The sequence below is a fragment of the Cavia porcellus genome, unplaced genomic scaffold, assembly GCF_034190915.1.
Source record: "Cavia porcellus strain 051 isolate PalLab524CR breed Dunkin Hartley unplaced genomic scaffold, mCavPor4.1 scaffold_19, whole genome shotgun sequence".
In the NCBI taxonomy this organism is placed as follows: domain Eukaryota; kingdom Metazoa; phylum Chordata; class Mammalia; order Rodentia; family Caviidae; genus Cavia; species Cavia porcellus.
In genome coordinates this window covers 20,384,466-20,397,636 of record NW_026947502.1, presented here as the reverse complement: position 1 = coordinate 20,397,636, position 13,171 = coordinate 20,384,466, and the positions used below count along the sequence as shown (strand labels likewise).

The following is a 13,171-nucleotide window of genomic DNA, read 5'->3' as shown; positions in this document are numbered from 1 at the left end:
CAGAGAAAGATTGAGGCAATGGGACCTGGTGTGTTTTACAAGTCTGCCTTGATTGATAAATCTTGGGTTTCTTTTCAGAATAGTATAAATATGGAAAAGAAACTTCACAATCTAAGTCACTGGCTATAAGGAACAATAAAGATTTTCATATTGAAATAATAAATTCGAGTTGATAGCATACTGTAGACATATCTAAACAACATTGTTCAGGGAGTTAGTAAATACATGGATTTGCAGAATTACATAAAGAAAGAACAAAGTTAGAAGAAAATGTGGATCACGATCTTAATGTCAGCACGATGTTCATAAATAAATGGATTAATATCATGAAAATAAACAAGTGTGCTTTTTAATGCAAAAGTATATGATTTATACCAGCTCAAGTGTTCACAAAACATAAATTATAGAAACCTTAAGAAAAACAGAAATAAATTAAAGGACAAAAATAACAGTAATCCAGCAGACACAAATGAATTTTGATAATATTGCACATGGAACCTTTATAAACAACAGCAAATGTGTAAGTAACCACATATCAGGAAAGGCAACTTTGTAGTAAAATATAAAAAATAAGTAGAATATTTTGTCTGACTTCAAATAGTAACTATAATTCTTTCTGTAAATAAAAATGTCTTTTGTATAATAAGGAAAATTGCAATAATATTTCATGAGTTTTTGAAAATAATGATAAATATCAACACTATTTATATAAAGAAGTGGTGCTAGGAAAATTCACTTATGTGCAAAGTAATAGAAATTGTTAATATATGCACTGCCAAAGTGAACACAGTAATAGAAATTTTAAGGGGATGAAAATAAATCTATGTTTTCAACTCAGACTTAAAAAGAAATCCTGTCATGTACAGAAAAAGATTGATATGTTGCTGAAAAGAAAAACATATTAAATCTTGTTCATTAGGGAAAGTATAAAATAATCTAGTCTACAAAAGTAATATATTATTAAAGCACTTACATAGTAAGTCACAAGATAAAGAGAAGATCAAATGTTTAAAGAAAAAATAAATACAGTAAGACAAAATTAGGGAGAATAACCAAAAAAGAAAGCATACTAAGTGGATCACAAAAACCTACCAAATTGAATATTGGAAAAAAGCATATTATTTTCTATGAAACATGTTACTGCAATAGGTCTCAGAAGAAAAAGAAAAAAAGAGAACAGTTTTCCATGATGAAATAGAGATACTGCCAAAATTTAAACAAAATCTACTCAATGAGTATAATGTTTTAAAGGATTAAGTTCTAACAAAATTAAAATCAGATGCCAATCTATTTTATACATATCAAGGCAAAATTTGAAAATAAAATTTTACAGAATAGCCTCCAACTGAGATTTATTATTGAAATTCAAAAAAGTTGAATTACAAGATTGTGAAATACATTAGCATAAACCTTCATTGTAAAGTCTTAGAAGAAACAAAAGCATTTGGTTATATCCATATGCTGGAAAATATTTGGTAGTATTCTAAAACAATTCTTAAAGAATTCAACAAGATGAGGCTGATCTCTACTTCTACGTGAAAAAATCCTCAAATCTATGTCCAAAGTCAAAGCTACCACTAATGGCCAAGTTCCTGAGGCAGTTAAGATTTGAAAACACTCCATCACTACTATTACTGCCTACCACTAAAGTACTGTATTAGACTGCCTGGAAAATTAAGGATGATTAAAAGATAGAAGATGAAGAAGCAGGTAAAACTCTCCATATTACTTAAAAGTCATAAGCAGTAATTAAAAGATTGCTATAAAGAAACACATCCTTACTAAAATGATACAAAGAAATTATCTCACATAAATAATTTTAAAATAAAAGTTTAAATAATATAAATAACCATAAAACAGTATACAAGACAAAATGTTAACAATAATAATCAAAGATAAAAGGAATGAAGTATGCAAATCTTGTGTGAAGCACAATTTAAAACACTTATAAAGATTACAAAAATAGACCTGAATCAGTAAAAAGATATACTGAGTTCTTAAATAGCAAAATACAACACACAGAATACACTAATTCTCCATATCTTGCTTTTTAAATTTAAATTAATCACAATGATTTCATCCACCCAAATATCCAAGTAAACAGGATAAGCTTACATATGTGAATTAATAACCATATCCAGAAAACTTAAGAAAATGAGTAAACATGTAGGAGGGCCCCAATAAATAAATTTACAGGTTACTGAATCATAATAATTAAGTACAAGGTAAAATGCAAAATAAGAAAAAAGTCTACAACAAAGTGAGGGATAAAGGAATAATTGCAGTAACAAGCAGAAGGTAGATTATTAATTAATATTCTTGGAATGATGAGGTAAAATATAATAAATTGATATTAAAGATAAATGTCAAATGCATCAAGCATGTTACAACCTTCAACATGAAGGCAAAACACCTCTAATATGAATAAAAGTATATTTAGAAAATTGGTAAGTAAAACATCAGTAATGCAAGGCAAAAATGAGTAGGATATGTGAATATTCACTTTATAGAAAAGTTAAAACATATTTTAATGTTCAAAGATACTCAACAGTAATGATATTAATAAAATCACAATTAGCAACTGTGTTCAAACACAATTGCTTCCCTATCAGATTATCTACAGCAGAAAATTCATTAATACATTCTCTAAGGGCAACTGATGACTTAGTACACAGCTGGTGAAAGGATATTAATGGCATTTTTGGATAACATCAGACCTAAACTTACACTAGATATCTTTAGATACACTGCACATGTGTTGGATGACCTAGGGCTTTTCATGGTAATAATCCAAAAGAGCTATAAACAAATCATAAGTATATATCAATCCAAGAATGCTTTAATGCATGTCTCTGCCTCATAAGTAAAAATAGAAGGCATAGACAAGCACTTATGGCTTCACACCCTTTTAAGGGAAAATAGGGCAAAGTGGAGAATCCATGCACACATTTGTGTAGCGTAAAGGTCCTCAGCAGGGTACAAAATAGTTCTAAAGAGCAGGTTCCAGTGGGCTGAGGAAACCAAATAGATGGAAAACAGCGCCAGGAAAATGTCTTAATTTTATCTTTAGAGCCACTGTGTAACTGTTTTTTGAATGTAATAAATACAGTTTTATCCAACAATTGAATAAAAAAGAAAAACCTTAAACTATTATCCTAGCACTTAACTTGTGCTCCATTCCCCTATAGGGTCCACATTGCCTAATAAATGAACTTAATGAAGCTTTTATTATCCTGAGTGAAGGAAAACTAAAAGCAACCCTAGAACCATATACTAACTTAAAAAATCCTCAGTCAGATTGCATTTGGCTATTTAAGGTGCAGATAACAGTGAACTGGAAATTGATACAGAGTGTTATTATAATATTTCATATTTTTCCTCTTTGACAGCATTAACACTTTTACTTTCTTCATTCCAAGGGAAAACATCTCTCCACTGAAAGGACAAAAAAACTGAAGTCCCAGTCCAAACTTTATTTTGAAGTTATGTTTGTTTGTTGGGTCTGTCAAGGAAACAGTTTTCTTCTTTGTCACTATCAATCTTGTCTGTGAAACATTTTTAGGAACACGAAGGCAAGCTACACAAGAAAGACCGTGTAATGTAAGTCAACCCAGCATTCACTGCACTAATCCTCTAAACATCTCAACTGTCAAGTGACAGATACCTGGACGCTTGTGTGCAGGAGATAAAGAAAATCACCGGACAACAATATAAAATGTCCAAAGGAAAGCCAGATGCACATGTCTTAATACAGTTTTCTAACTGAAATGCTAAAACCATGCTGAATGATACCATGATATTCTGACTCTATACATCATAATGTATGCATAGAATATATGTGTATGTATTCTACTAAGCATTTATTTTGCATCACTGAAACTTTACTGTCTCCATGCCAGGTGAGTTATCATCATTTGCTACTGGAAAACAAATGCTCAAAGACAATGAGAAAATTGCCCAAGGCCATAGAGATGGAAGCTGAGATTCAAATCTAAGCTCTCTTTGATTTCAAAGTCCATACTCCTAATCATTTTTCTCTTATGCATGCGTCACATAAAAATTGTTTTTATCTTTACACTTTAAGCCACAACAAAGTAACTTAAGCATTTAAGTAGACTGATCAACTGGAACATAGTCAATGAAAACAGAAATGCTTGATATATCTAGATACAAAATTTCAATTAATGAATTGTGTTTTTTTTAACACTTAAAGGTTACTAGAATCAATTTACAATTCAGAAAGACCAAGACATATCATGGCATTATGTCACATATCTTTTCCATTTACCCACAGATTTTATTTTACCCAAAAGAGGATCCAAATTATTTAGAAGGATATGGATAAGAAATGACCAAACATTCTGATAGCTGGTTCTATTACTGAAACCAATACGATACAAATAATAATTTGGATAATGATGACTTTTTTCTAAATTACTTCTTAGAGGTTTGTGATGAGAATAGATGAACTGGCTCTGCAAAAAAATGATATATTTAAAATTTGTAAAATTAGTAAATAGGAAATTCAGTCTGTACTTTGTTACAAAGCATCAGTGTCTTATTTTATTGCCTTCTTGTAAACTGCTTTCAATATGATTTAAAATAATGAGTTCAAAAGGAAGTGCAGTAAAATTTGTTTTCAGGCAGTTAGGCTCTAAGGATTTTTCTAGGACATTTTTAGAGGCCAGAAAGTACATCCATCTTTTTCATCCAAAATGAATCATCTTTTTATTTTGGATCTGATATGACACTGGAATATGGTCATTCATGAGGAATTCTATGCTCTATGTAAATAAACATACTAAAATTAATATTTTTTCAAATTATATACAGCTAAATTGAGAAACATTTCCTTGCCCACCCCACGCTACACTCTCCAAACACATTTCTCTTGCTCTGACTTTACATAGCACCTTATTCACATCTTCCTTCCAGCTCCATAGCAACCAATGGAACCAATGGAGTAAGTTCACGCTTGTATTAAGGCCTTAGAGTATATTTGTTGTGCTTCCTTCTTAAAACACTTGTAACCAAATGTTTCTGGTGGTTGTTTCCTCATGCCTTCAGCATATCAGAAAAACATTGTTTCTGTAGGAATTCTGATCTGATCATTCAATACATTTACTAAACATCATGATAAAAATCTTGCCTAGTAGGCAAGTGTCATGGTTCACATTGGTGGCCCCCCAGGCCTCATGTCCTTGCATTGTGCATTTGTGTTTGGTTCATTGTCTAGTCCTTGGATTGATAGTGTTAGTGCTACACCCACCTAGGGGTGGAACCAGCTTACAATGTAATGGCAAGAAAAAAGTGTGTCTCTCTCTCTCTTGTCAGTTTCTGCCTTGCTGTTTGCAGCCTCCATGAACTGTGGCCCTGCCACATTACCCTGCTTGGAGCCAACTGAGTATGGATTGAAATCTCTAAAAAGTATAAGAAATAAAACCTTCCTTTTCACAACTTTGGGCATCAGGCATTTTGTCTCAACAATTAATAAAAAGTAACTAAGACAAAATTTGATAGCAGAAGTGGAGTTGTTTGCTGTGACTATACCTGACCATGTTTTTTGAGAGGCTTTGGAAATGCCTTCTGGGCGGAGTTTGGAAAGGTTCAGACATGATGCCTGGATGTATAGAGCTGGAGCAACTTAGGCTTTTCTGTAGAGGATATTCTGGTCAAAGCTTAGCAGACCAAAAGACTGATAGAAGCCTGATGATAAAGATGAGGCTTGGGAGGTTTCTGCTGGGAAGAAGGACTACATTGGTTGTTGGACTCCCCACGATGTGTGTTATGGCTTGGCAGGAAGTTTGTCTGCATTTTGTTCATGCCCAGAGACTTTGTGTGAGACTAAGTTTAAGGGTAATGGACTGATTAATCTGGCAAAGAAAATTTCCAGGGAGTCAAATGTTGAGGCTGTGGCATGGCTATTGTTGGAGGCTTTTAGCAGGATATATGTTGCAAATCAAGAACAAAGAACCCAGCAGGATAATTTGCTATGAGTTTGGTCAGAAGAAAAACTCCAGTACAGCTGTGGATTGTAAAGCTAGAACTGAGATTTGATTACTGAGAAGAAACAGAGAGATAAGAAAAATGGCCATGGGGCATACCAGGAAGCAGTGTGTCTCCACCCTTTGCAGCCTCAAACCTGCAAAAATGAAGAAAATTTGCTCAGAGGAAAAAGCTACAGAGCACCATGCTCCAAAATGGCAACAGAGGCCACATGAGGTCCCAAAATGGTGGCAACCACATGAGGTTCCAGAATGGTGGCAATATAGAAAAGCTTTTCTTCACAATCAGGTTCACAGAGTTGAGTGATTCAGGCACTCAACCCCTACAGCCAAGGAAGAAAAAAGCCTGGCTACTGCTCTAGCTGGCAGCAAACCTTGGCAGCATCCACATGGTCTGATTTTAGTTGCAAAGAAAATACACAAATTCTGAGGGTAAGACAGCTTACACCTCAATTACAAAAGGCCTGGGAGGCCAAGCAGTCTGTCCCTGAGAGGATAATTTGTAAAGATGTAAGGGTGAAGCCAAAGGTGCAGTGGAGAACCCAGAAGTTTGGAAAAGCCAGAAATGGGGATCATCCAAGAAAAGCTGCAAAAAGTGAGCAGACATGGTTTAAAAGAGAAGCTGCTGGAGCTGAAATTCCTAAAAATGTCATGGGGGTGGAGTCATCCAAGCCTTTTGGAGCTTGCAAACAGATTGCTTCAAATGCTGAACATGGAAATCTAGGACTTAACGTTCCCCCTGCTGGATGTGGACTTGCTTTGTTGCCAATGCTTTATATTCCTGTTTGTAACCATTGAAATGGTAATATTTATCTTGTGCCTTTGCATTTCAGAGCCCTTTAAACTTGTTTTGTTTCATTTGTACAGGGGCTTACAGATAAGTGTTTGTCATTGATCTTGGAGGAGACTTAGGACTTGGACTTTTCAGCAATACTGAAAATATTAGGACTTTGGCAACTCTTGGAGATGGACTAAATGTCTTTTGTATAAGGATGTACATGAGTCCTGGAGGCCAGGAGTGGAATGTCATGGTTTATGTTGGTGGCCCCTAAGGCTCATGCCCTTGAATTGTGCATTTGTGATTGGTTCATTGTCTAGCCCTTGGATTGATAGTGCCAGTGCTACACCCACGTAGGGGTGAATCCAGCATAGAATGAAATGGCAAGAAGAAGGTGTGTGTGTGTCTCTCTCTCTTGCCAATTTCTGCCTTGCTGTTTGTAGCCTCCATGAATTGTGGCCTTGCCGTACCACTCTGCTTGGAGCCATCTGAGTATGGACTGACATCTCCAAAAATTGTAAGAAATAAGCCTTTCCTTTCACAACTTTGAGGATCAGGTATTTTGTCTCTGCAATGAGTAAAAAGTAACTAAGATAGCAAGACACCCTGGATTCAATTCACAGTACCACAATATATATACCTCAACTGATCTCACTCTCTATTGTCCTTCCATGTATTTTGGAACTTGTAATAGTCACGTACTTTTTAAATAATTGAAATTTCTTTTAAAAATGCAAATGCCTTTTAGTGTACTTTATTATATCCCCAGTACTGGAAATAGATGTCAGCACAAAAATCGATGATGATATACAAATACCTACCATACAAGTTTTTAAAGCTCACTGACATGTGCACTATTGAAAAAAACAGAGCCAAAAGAGAAATCAAAGTATTCTTAAAATTACACATGTAATTACATGCACACCTAAGTATGTATAGAAGAAAAATATTTTGATACTCCTCTTACCTTAGTTCTCTTTCTTTTCCCCTTCTACTGCAATCTACTAAACCATGCAGCAAAAAGGAAGTGGTTCCATACAACGTGCTTGTCCACATTGCTTCTGTGCTTCCCTCACTATGTATTTATGGACCATCACAAATTTTACAGTCTAAATGTCTGTGTTTATATATGAGTCCAAAATCCCTTTACAACTCTAAGTGCTAGGATTTTATAAAAAAAGGGGGAGGGGAATTACTTTCTATCATTTCAGTATCTTGGTAAATACATATTGTTACATACACTTTTTCAGAGAAAAAAGTAGGTTGGCATATTTGAGATAAAAAGCTAAGACTACAGCATATTTTCAAGTTGAATTTCTATTAAAACTACTGCAACATCAAAGCTTGTAGAGTCTATTTTGTGCACATGCACTCAGAACCCCTGGAGCAATAGAAATGTTTTTAATGACTCAAAAAGTAGAAACTGCCAATTTATTTTTCCACAAATAATTAAATCTTTAATTAATTTCACATATAGTTAGCAATAAGCAGCATCCCAGTTTTGAACTTTCAAGTGTTCCTCAGTTTGCTGTTAGCATGCTTCTGTGCTTTTTGGAGCTACTTACGTCTCCTGATCAGGTTGAGAATAGCTCTCAAAGTTTCACTTCTCAAAAAAATAACACATTCCAAATGATATGGGGAACTGTTGAGTCAAGAGATACAAATTATATGAAACCATAAAGTGGCATAATTGAGCAAAGCAATTTTGGTAAGAAACTAAAAAGGAGGGGAAATCATGTAAATGTGATTATTTCTAATTAGAAACAATGAGTAACCAAATCAAATTATACAATGAGGATTTGATTTAGATCCCTGGAGGAAAGCAACACATACATTTGCATTCATCTCCAGCTTTCGCTTTCCCCTTATTACCTCTCAATGCTGTCTTAGACCCTTAACTGTAAGTAAGATGGTTGTTAGCAGAGATCTTTAGAATAATTCTGGGTACAGAGCTTCATACTGAAGTAAAGATTTATGTTCTTTCAATATATTACTAACCAGAAACTCCCGGGGTAGAGGCAATGTAAAAAGAGCATAAAACTCTGCTATTCATTTGCCTCATGTTTCTGTGTAAAACACAGGCACTGAGATTTATTCTGAGACTTAGTCATTGTTCCTTAGTTTGGAAGATGCCTGTTACATAATCTCAGATCAATTATTTAAACACAAATTTATTTATAAGGGGCACTTGTGGTATAAAGAATAGATAATGTTTAGGAAAACTCTATTGAGAAAGTTCATCTGCTCAGTGCTTGGAGCATTCCAGACTGCATGCTGAGGGATCTAGCAAAACAGAGACATGAAAACATAGTAGAGAGTAGATCTCAGTGAACTCTTAGGATCCCACTATTGCAAAACCACTGTGATGATTTTAAATGTTGCACACATCTAAGTAATGTACGGTACTTTAGTATTTTCCAATTAGCTTTTCTTTTATTTAGAGAAAAAAAAATAGAAAAAGGATAAAAACAATACAGAATGTCAAAAAATAACAGTAAAAATCACTAGGTGATAAATTACATATTGTTATCTTGGAAGTAGTTGTTCAAGTCACATCTCACTCCAGAAAGCATGGCTGCCATCAAGAAATCAACTAATAACAAATGTTAGCGAGGCTGTGGGGAAAAAGAAACACTGTTCCATCATTGATGAGAGTGTAGACTGTGTAGGCACTGTGGAAATCAGTATGGACATTCCTCAAATTACATTTAACAAATGGTCCCTACCAATTTTTTGTTTCTGGTAGCATTTTCCTTCATCTCTCTTCCTCACACTTGTCTCCTTGCTGTTCTCTGAACACATTTACATCTGGATACTGAGACTTCATACTCACTGTTACCTCCAGCTAGAATATTCTCACTTCCAGAGAAGCCTTATCAAATGTCTTGATCATTATTCCTTTTGCTATTTTAATTTATTTTTAGAAATATCACACCTTTTCTTTGTCTGACTTCCCATTTCTCATCTCAGCCTGATTAATATTTGCATTATTTTATTCACTGCTCCATCTCAGCGCATAGGACAGGACCTTACTCTTAGAATGAACAATAACCCTGTAATTTCTTCATTCTCCTGAATAGCTTCAGACTGACTTGATATGCTTGATGCTATAGTATATGAAGTTATACTCAAATAATACAAGGAAGGAGGCACTATGGTGACTACTATTATGTTATATTATCTGGGGATGAAACACAATGATGCTTAAATAGTTCGGTTCTGACCTGTATTGTTCTAATATAATGTCCTCTTTTACCTCAATCCCATCTTTTTAAAAAAAAATTAATCTATTTTTTTCTTAATTTTTTTTCAATTAAGGGAGAACTAAATTAAAAAATAGCGGGACATATCATAGTAACTTTTTTGTTTTCCTGTTAACTTGATTTGAACCCCAGTATTGCTCTGCAAGTGACCCCTATAGTTTCTGAAGACTATTGCACTTGTTCTGTCTGATTATTCTATATTCTGTTTTGTTTGATAGTATCAAGTTTGAGGGTATAGGCAACCACTTTGAAGGCAATAAGACATACTATGATGCCCATTATGGTTTGACTATTATCTTTTTGTGAAGTCCTGTAAGGTCTCCAGTGTAGGTTTATTGGTCTTGTACTGTACTGTTTTGATCAATTCTATTACACCTGACAATATAGGCAACTTCTTTAAAAAATAGCAAGAGGCACAATGGTAACCATTTTAGATCACCTGATATTCTATTTTTACATCATGTATTATGCCCATCCTTTTGTTCTAACCGACTCTGTTTTGTTTAGTCATATTAGGTTTCATTCTCTCCAAAAAATGATAAGACTTGTGGGAGTAAAACAACTCAAAAAGTGTAATTTTTTTTTTTTTTTTGTCTTTTTCGTTTTTATCAGTACCAGGACTGCCTGCTTGCAAGGCAGGCGCTTATGCCACTGAGCTAAATCTCCAGCCCCAGTGTAATTGTTATTAAAAAGAGAGGAAAGGAAAATGGTCTAAGGGATATAATTGCATGTATGTTTGAGTGTGTAGGATTGAAATCCATATTACTGAACTTTTGTTGATCATTGATCGGCATTGTGTGCAATCTCATTGTATGAATGTTCACTTTACATGCTTTAATTTTATAATTTGGACAACTATTTCAAAGATGACAATATGTAACCTATTAACTAGTGATATCTTACTGTATTTTTTTCCTTGAAATTCTGTATTATTTGTACCCTTTTACTGCTTTGTTTTTTTTATTTCCTTTCTTTTCTCTTTAAATAATAATAAAAAAGAAAGTATCAAGTATGCAAGTAAATAAATACATTTTATCAAAAATGAGCATAATAAATGTACATTTGTTGAGTAAGTATGATGGGTAAATCTTAATGTGTTCAGTTCTTAGGAACTTTAAGGAATCCAGTATTACAAGCAAAGAAAACACAGGCAGAAAGAATCCATACTTTCGGGTCACAGGATGGTAGGATTGCATATACTCATAGCTAATGCTGAAGATTTACAGGAATCCTATAATACCGGCATGGCATATCTTCAGGTCTAATGGTCACCAGTAGGAGAGGGAACTCAATTCTGATGACGCAGGCTTTCAAGTTGTCTTCGAAGTCAGGGAAAAGAAGTGGAAGCCGTTGTTAGAAAGACATAGTAAATAAAGTGGTCATCAAGTTACCATTAATAATCAATATGGTAAATTCTGTCTTATCACATTCATTTTTTCATGGGCTAAGTAACTGTCTTCTCCGTTATGAAATTATAATTCATTTGGATATGCTAGTGGTCTATCAGACTAACATTTGCCAGTGGAAAATGATATTTTAAAGTTCTTAACAAAGCAAATACTTCTTAAATGTAGATGATAGCTTCTGAAAATCTTTTGCATAGTCAAAATGTTCTTCACTATTTAAAGCTTCTGAAAAATATTGCAACAAAGAAATATTTTTAATGCTTCCATAATGTAGTCCCTCAAACACTACCTTTCTTCTCCTCAAATAATAGCCTTATGACTTTGGTTTAGAAAGAACTTCTCTGTAGACCATACCAATGGGAACAATTGCTTACTGCTTTAAACCCCACTCTAAGACCCTAAAAATGTAGAACATGCAAAGTGAAAAAGGTAAAGAATTACATGACAGCATCCTAGTGTCAAAAACAGTTTGAAGACTAACGAGAAAATAGTAGATGAATATTAAGTTGCTGTAAACTTGCTGCAAAACAATTTATCTGGCGGTGTTTCAAAGCCTCTGGCTGGTGTGCCCAACCTTACAGAAAACATTTTGAGCCCCAGTGAGAGGCAAAATCTTCTACAGGGGTGGACGACAGAAGATGGATTTTTTAATACAGGCAATTACTTCCATAAAATTACTTAATGACAACATAGTTTGTCTAGATTTGGTTGGTGCAATGCATCTACTAAGTCACCTGAAACAACTAATGATCTATATAATTAGGGCTGAAAGAGCATGTTGGTTTTTATGAGTCGTATATAATATCCAGAACCCTCAGAGTGAGTAACTTTTCCCAAAACAGTTAGACTTCACACACAAGATAAGAAAAACTACACTGTAATGATCTATTTCGTATTTTATATTCATAAAATATAAGTTGATGAATTCATCACTTATTTCATATTCGGTATGTAAACTTAGCAGACTGTGCTTTTTAAATATTTTTTAAATGACTTTAGAGATAAATAATGCCGAGAGCCTTGAATCTCAGCCAAATGACAAGTGTATAATAGTTGTAATAATAAAAGCAAGAGAGAAGGTTCCATTTATTAAGCGTCTACTGCATGTTAGGAACCGAGTTTTTTAATACATGCTATTAATTACTTAATTTAAAGCAAAACATAGCATCTTTTTCTAGATGTGAGAAGACCATCATCGAGAAAACTAACCCGACCAGCAAAAGGCAGATATTTGATATATATATGCAGGCTTTTCTGAAATCCTCAGTTCGATCCCTGTAGGTCACAACGGAAAGTTTTCAAGTAAGTTGCTGAGAATAAAAAAAGATTTTAAGAGGAAAATCATAGCATGTGTTTTTCACAGACACCTCTATATTCTGCTTGCCTAAGGTGACTAATCCGGAACGACACCAAGTTTCTAGAGTCTGAAAAGTCACCAGCAAGTTTTCCCTTTCCTCAAAATGCTTTTATCCTTCAGGGTTGAACTGTAAGTGTCAAATCTATTTTTTTCACTTATTCGAGTCTAAAACCTGACTGGCATGTAGCTTCTTTCTTTCAGGTCCCATGAGATTCATTACCAAATTCTGTTGCTGGTACTTTCAAAACTTATACCTGAACACTGTCACTTTCATCTTGGTCCAAGCTGCAACCATTCTTCTTTTAGTTATTAAAACAGTCCCTAAATGCTTGTTCCATTTTTACCCTATTTCAATTTGAATC

General features: G+C 34.1%; 1 long non-coding RNA gene across 1 annotated transcript in view; it reads right to left on the bottom strand.

Annotated features, from left to right (window-relative positions):
- The window catches only part of LOC134471711 (uncharacterized), a 1,254,606-nt gene that overhangs the window by 162,766 nt on the left and 1,078,669 nt on the right, over positions 1 to 13,171 (bottom strand). The gene's annotated exons all lie outside the window — the stretch shown is intronic.